We start from the raw sequence: 6,671 nt of genomic DNA, 5'->3' as shown, positions 1-6,671 counted from the left end.
CGAATGTCTCTGAGCCTATGTTACACTATGCATGAATAAAACCTATTTTGCAACACAGAGAAACATATCTGAAGGTGTTAGAAGTGTTTTGCATGATTTTTGAAGTTAGACCCTGAAATGTCAGAAAACAGCGTTTCAGCGCAGAACAAAGTTGGTTCAGGCAATGCAAGCTGAATCTCGGTCCCACTTTAACTTTGCAGTCTGTGCATGAAGAAAACCTATTTTGCAACACAGAGAAACATATCTGAAGGTGTTAGAAGTGTTTTGCATGATTTTTGAAGTTAGACCCTGAAATGTCAGAAAACAGCGTTTCAGCGCAGAACAAAGTTGGTTCAGGCAATGCAAGCTGAATCTCTGTCCCACTTTAAATTTGCAGTCTGTGCATGAATAAAACCTATTTTGCAACACAGAGAAACATATCTGAAGGTGTTAGAAGTGTTTTGCATGATTTTTGAAGTTATACCCTGAAATGTCAGAAAACAGCGTTTCAGTGCAGAACAAAGTTGGTTCAGGCAATGCAAGCTGAATCTCTGTCCCACTTTAAATTTACACTCTGTTCATGAATAAAACCTATTTTGCAACACAGAGAAACATATCTGAAGGTTTTAGAAGTGTTTTGCATGATTTTTGAAGTTAGACCCTGAAATGTCAGAAAACAGCTTTTCAGCGCAGAACAAAGTTGGTTCAGGCAATGCAAGCTGAATCTCGGTCCCACTTTAACTTTGCAGTCTGTGCATGAATAAAACCTATTTTGCAACACAGAGAAACATATCTGAAGGTGTTAGAAGTGTTTTGCATGATTTTTGAAGTTAGACCCTGAAATGTCAGAAAACAGCGTTTCAGCGCAGAACAAAGTTGGTTCAGGCAATGCAAGCTGAATCTCTGTCCCACTTTAAATTTACACTCTATGCATGAATAAAACCTATTTTGCAACACAGAGAAACATATCTGAAAGTGTTAGAAGTGTTTTGCATGATTTTTGAAGTTAGACCCTGAAATGTCAGAAAACAGCGTTTCAGCGCTGAACAAAGTTGGTTCAGGCAATGCAAGCTGAATCTCTGTCCCACTTTAAATTTACACTCTGTGCATGAATAAAAGCTATTTTGCAACACAGAGAAACATATATGAAGGTGTTAGAAGTGTTTTGCATGATTTTTGAAGTTAGACCCTGAAATGTCAGAAAACAGCGTTTCAGCGCAGAACAAAGTTGGTTCAGGCAATGCAAGCTGAATCTCTGTCCCACTTTAAATTTACACTCTGTGCAAGAATAAAAGCTATTTTGCAACACAGAGAAACATATCTGAAGGTGTTAGAAGTGTTTTGCATGATTTTTGAAGTTAGACCCTGAAATGTCAGAAAACAGCGTTTCAGCGCAGAACAAAGTTGGTTCAGGCAATGCAAGCTGAATCTCTGTCCCACTTTAAATTTACACTCTATGCATGAATAAAACATATTTTGCAACACAGAGAAACATATCTGAAGGTGTTAGAAGTGTTTTGCATGATTTTTGAAGTTAGACCCTGAAATGTCAGAAAACAGCTTTTCAGCGCAGAACAAAGTTGGTTCAGGCAATGCAAGCTGAATCTCTGTCCCACTTTAAATTTACACTCTGTGCATGAATAAAAGCTATTTTGCAACACAGAGAAACATATCTGAAGGTGTTAGAAGTGTTTTGCATGATTTTTGAAGTTAGACCCTGAAATGTCAGAAAACAGCGTTTCAGCGCAGAACAAAGTTGGTTCAGGCAATGCAAGCTGAATCTCTGTCCCACTTTAAATTTGCAGTCTGTGCATGAATAAAACCTATTTTGCAACACAGAGAAACATATCTGAAGGTGTTAGAAGTGTTTTGCATGATTTTTGAAGTTATACCCTGAAATGTCAGAAAACAGCGTTTCAGTGCAGAACAAAGTTGGTTCAGGCAATGCAAGCTGAATCTCTGTCCCACTTTAAATTTACACTCTGTTCATGAATAAAACCTATTTTGCAACACAGAGAAACATATCTGAAGGTTTTAGAAGTGTTTTGCATGATTTTTGAAGTTAGACCCTGAAATGTCAGAAAACAGCTTTTCAGCGCAGAACAAAGTTGGTTCAGGCAATGCAAGCTGAATCTCGGTCCCACTTTAACTTTGCAGTCTGTGCATGAATAAAACCTATTTTGCAACACAGAGAAACATATCTGAAGGTGTTAGAAGTGTTTTGCATGATTTTTGAAGTTAGACCCTGAAATGTCAGAAAACAGCGTTTCAGCGGAGAACAAAGTTGGTTCAGGCAATGCAAGCTGAATCTCTGTCCCACTTTAAATTTACACTCTGTGCAAGAATAAAAGCTATTTTGCAACACAGAGAAACATATCTGAAGGTGTTAGAAGTGTTTTGCATGATTTTTGAAGTTAGACCCTGAAATGTCAGAAAACAGCGTTTCAGCGCAGAACAAAGTTGGTTCAGGCAATGCAAGCTGAATCTCTGTCCCACTTTAAATTTGCAGTCTGTGCATGAATAAAACCTATTTTGCAACACAGAGAAACATATCTGAAGGTTTTAGAAGTGTTTTGCATGATTTTTGAAGTTAGACCCTGAAATGTCAGAAAACAGCTTTTCAGCGCAGAACAAAGTTGGTTCAGGCAATGCAAGCTGAATCTCTGTCCCACTTTAAATTTACACTCTGTTCATGAATAAAACCTATTTTGCAACACAGAGAAACATATCTGAAAGTGTTAGAAGTGTTTTGCATGATTTTTGAAGTTAGACCCTGAAATGTCAGAAAACAGCGTTTCAGAGCAGAACAAAGTTGGTTCAGGCAATGCAAGCTGAATCTCTGTCCCACTTTAAATTTACACTCTGTGCATGAATAAAAGCTATTTTGCACCACAGAGAAACATATATGAAGGTGTTAGAAGTGTTTTGCATGATTTTTGAAGTTAGACCCTGAAATGTCAGAAAACAGCGTTTCAGCGCAGAACAAAGTTGGTTCAGGCAATGCAAGCTGAATCTCTGTCCCACTTTAAATTTGCAGTCTGTGCATGAATAAAACCTATTTTGCAACACAGAGAAACGTATCTGAAGGTGTTAGAAGTGTTTTGCATGATTTTTGAAGTTAGACCCTGAAATGTCAGAAAACGTACTCGGTTACTTTCGTAACCTCGGTTCCCTGAGATACGGGAACGAGTACTGCGTCGTTAAGACGCTTATGGGAAAAAGCTCCTTTTTCTCCTGAGACTGAAGTATTTCAATAACGCAGTGTAACTGCACGACCATTGGTTTGTGCAGTGAGATGAAAACAAACCAATGGCTCGGCAGCGGAGCTGCACGAGCCTGTGGCAATGATTCGCGCCCGAACGCGCCAAAAGGGGCGGAGAATTCGGCTATATAAGCGTGCATTTTGCCACAGGATCTCAGGTTCTTCGACTGAAGCGACGACTGAGTCGTGCAGCTACTTAGCAACGGCAAGCAACGCAGTACTCGTTCCCGTATCTCAGGGAACCGAGGTTACGAAAGTAACCGAGTACGTTCCCTGTCGATACTACACTCGTACTGCGTCGTTAAGACGCTTATGGGGAACCAGTACAATCCCGCCGTTGCTAAGGTAGAGGAACGACTGTATGGCCCTAGCACAGGATGGGCTAGTAGGAGCCAATTTGCTCAATAGGATAACCTAATGAACATTCCGTTCCAAGGAAAAACGATACACTTGGAAACTCCCAGAGGCCAAGTGCATACATAGCAATACTGGTAACAGAATTCCTCATGCAGAAAGGACCCTAGTCTGCAAGACAGGGACATCTAGATTATAAAACCTAGCAAATGTGGACGGTGAGGCCCAGCCTGCCGCCGCACATATTTCTGCAATGGATACTCCGCTGGACCGGGCCCATGACGAGGCGACGCCTCTAGTCGAATGGGCTCTTACCCCCATGGGACATGGCAGACCCAAGGAAGAGTAAGCCAGCATTATAGCTTCCACTATCCACTTGGATAGTCTATGTTTTGTGACCGATAACCCTTTGTTGCGGCCTCCAAAACACACAAAGAGCTGTTCTGACTTCCTAAAAGAAGCCGAACGCTCCAAATAACACCTCAATGCTCTCACGGGGCAGAGGGGATTAAAGCCTTGGTCTTGCTCCGAGGGGGGAAGTGCCAAGAGAGAGATAACCTGGTCTCTAAACGGTGTTGAGAGACTCTTAGGTACATAGCCGCATCTCGGCTTCAGGATGACTTTAGAGTCATTTGGCCCGAATTCTAGGCATACAGGATTTATGGATAGAGCCTGTAGGTCGCCCATACGCTTGACTGATGCCAATGCTAGTAGCAGGGCAGTTTTTAGCGTTAGAGGTCGAAGGTCAACAGACTGCAGCGGCTCAAATGGAGGGCTCTTCAGAGCTCTCAGCACTGTGGGTAGGTCCCAAGTAGGAACTGTGACGGGGCGAGGAGGGTTGAGCCTTCTCGACCCCTTCAGAAAGCGAACGATCAGATCGTTCTTTCCCACAGACTGACCGTCCATAGGGACATGAAATGCCGCTATGGCCGCCACATAAACCCTGAGCGTGGAGGGAGAGCGTCCCTTGTCCAACAGCTCCTGAAGAAATGACAAAATCAATGATATGTCACACAAACTCGGGTCTGCACCGTGGGTGGAACACCAGGCGGAAAAGACAGACCACTTGAGTCCATAGAGTCGCCTGGTAGAGGGTGCTCTGGCCTCAGAAATAGTATTTAAAACGGTCTCGGGGAGATCTAAAGGCTCCCGTCGAGAGACCAGACGTGCAGCGCCCACAGTTCCGGTTGGGGGTGCCAAAGCGTTTTGTTCGCCTGCGTTAAGAGATCTCGTCTCAACGGAACAGGCCACGGTGCTGAAGACAGCAGCCGGTGGAGATCTGGGAACCAATGTTGGTTCTGCCAGAAGGGGGCCACTAGCAGGATTTTGAGTCTCTGTTCCCTGACCCGCCTGACTACGTGTGGTATCAGGGCGATCGGGGGAAAAGCATATAACAGGAGATTGGGCCAGTCGTGGGCCAATGCATCCTGCTCCTTTGAAAAATAAATTGGGCAGTGACAATTGTCTTTTGAGGCGAACAGGTCTACCTGAGCCTTGCCAAAGACTGCCCATATTTCCTGAATCGTCTGGGGATGAAGCATCCATTCGTCTGAGGAGACGTTGCTCCGAGACAGCATGTCTGCTCCTTGATTCAGCCTGCCAGGCACATGAGTTGCTCTGAGCGAGCGAAAGTTGAGCTGAGCCCATCGCAAGAGACGTTCCACTAATGTGAAAAGGCGTCTCGACGAAAGACCTCCCTGGTGATTTATGTACGATACCACCGTCATGTTGTCCGAGCGGACTAAGACGTGGTGTCCCTTTAAGACTGGCAGAAGTGTATGGAGGCCTAAACACACTGCTAGCATTTCTAGGCAGTTGATGTGAAGGCGTTTTTCGGCTTCTGACCACTGGCCGAATGCCGGCTGGCCATCGCACAGAGCTCCCCAACCTGAGTTGGACGCATCTGTCGAGACCATCTTCCTTCTGCACGCCATGTCCAGGGGAACGCCCTGTTCCATCCAAGAAAAATTCTTCCAAGGAGTCAGCGCTGTGACACAGGTCTGATCTACCCTGATGCGCAGGCGTCCTAGACGCCAGGCCTGAGGCGGAACTTTCGGTTTCAACCAGTACTGCAGAGGGCGCATTTGAAGTAGGCCCAGCTGGAGTACTGGAGATGCTGAAGCCATAAGACCCAGCATCTTCTGAAAAGCTTTGAGAGGGCGAAGGGCTCCGATTTTGAAGGAGGCCGCGAGCTTTCGGATGGCTTGAGCTCGCTGCGGCGCAACCATTGCCTTCATTTGAATGGAGTCGAAAACTGCTCCCAGGAACGCAATACGTTGGCTGGGAGACAGAGTGCTCTTGGCAAAATTGACCCTGAGTCCTAGGCATTGCAAGTGGCTGAGGATCACGGATCTGTGATGTATTAGCTCGTTCTCTGACTGGGCCAGGATAAGCCAGTCGTCGAGGTAGTTCAAGACGCGGATTCCCTTCTGCCTCAGGGGGGAAAGAGCCGCGTCCATGCACTTCGTAAATGTGCGAGGAGCTAGAGACAGTCCGAACGGAAGGACTGTATATTGATAGGCCGCTCCCTCGAAGGCAAATCTCAAGAATTGCCTGTGGTGGGGGGCAATCTGGATGTGAAAGTATGCATCTTTCAGATCCAGCGAGCAAAACCAGTCCTTTGTGCGTATGTGCGAAAGGATCTGTTTTAGCGTGAGCATTTTGAATGGCCGTCTCATGAGGGCGCAATTCAAACGCCTGAGGTCGAGGATGGGCCTCAGACCGCCATCCTTTTTTGGGACGAGGAAGTAGCGGCTGTAAAAGCCTGACTCGCTCTGTGCTGGGGGAACCGTTTCCACGGCACCTTTTGCCAGCAGATTCCTCACCTCTGTACGCAAAACCTCTATGTTTTTGCTGTGAACTGAGGTGGAGACCACTCCGCGAAAGCGGGGTGGTCTTCGAGCGAACTGCAGTGTATAACCTCGTTCTATTATGCCCATAACCCATTTCGACACCCCGGGGATGGCTTTCCAAGCCTCGGCCCGTGTGCTGAGGGGTTGCATTGGTTTGAGCGGTTGGGTGCCGCTTAACAACTCTGGAAGAGGAAATTTGCTCTCTTTTTGAAAATGTTTGTTTT

The sequence above is a fragment of the Garra rufa genome, unplaced genomic scaffold (assembly GCF_049309525.1).
Source record: "Garra rufa unplaced genomic scaffold, GarRuf1.0 hap1_unplaced_003, whole genome shotgun sequence".
NCBI classification, from domain to species: Eukaryota; Metazoa; Chordata; class Actinopteri; order Cypriniformes; family Cyprinidae; genus Garra; species Garra rufa.
The sequence above is the reverse complement of the archived record's forward strand: the minus strand, read 5'-3'. Positions refer to the sequence as shown.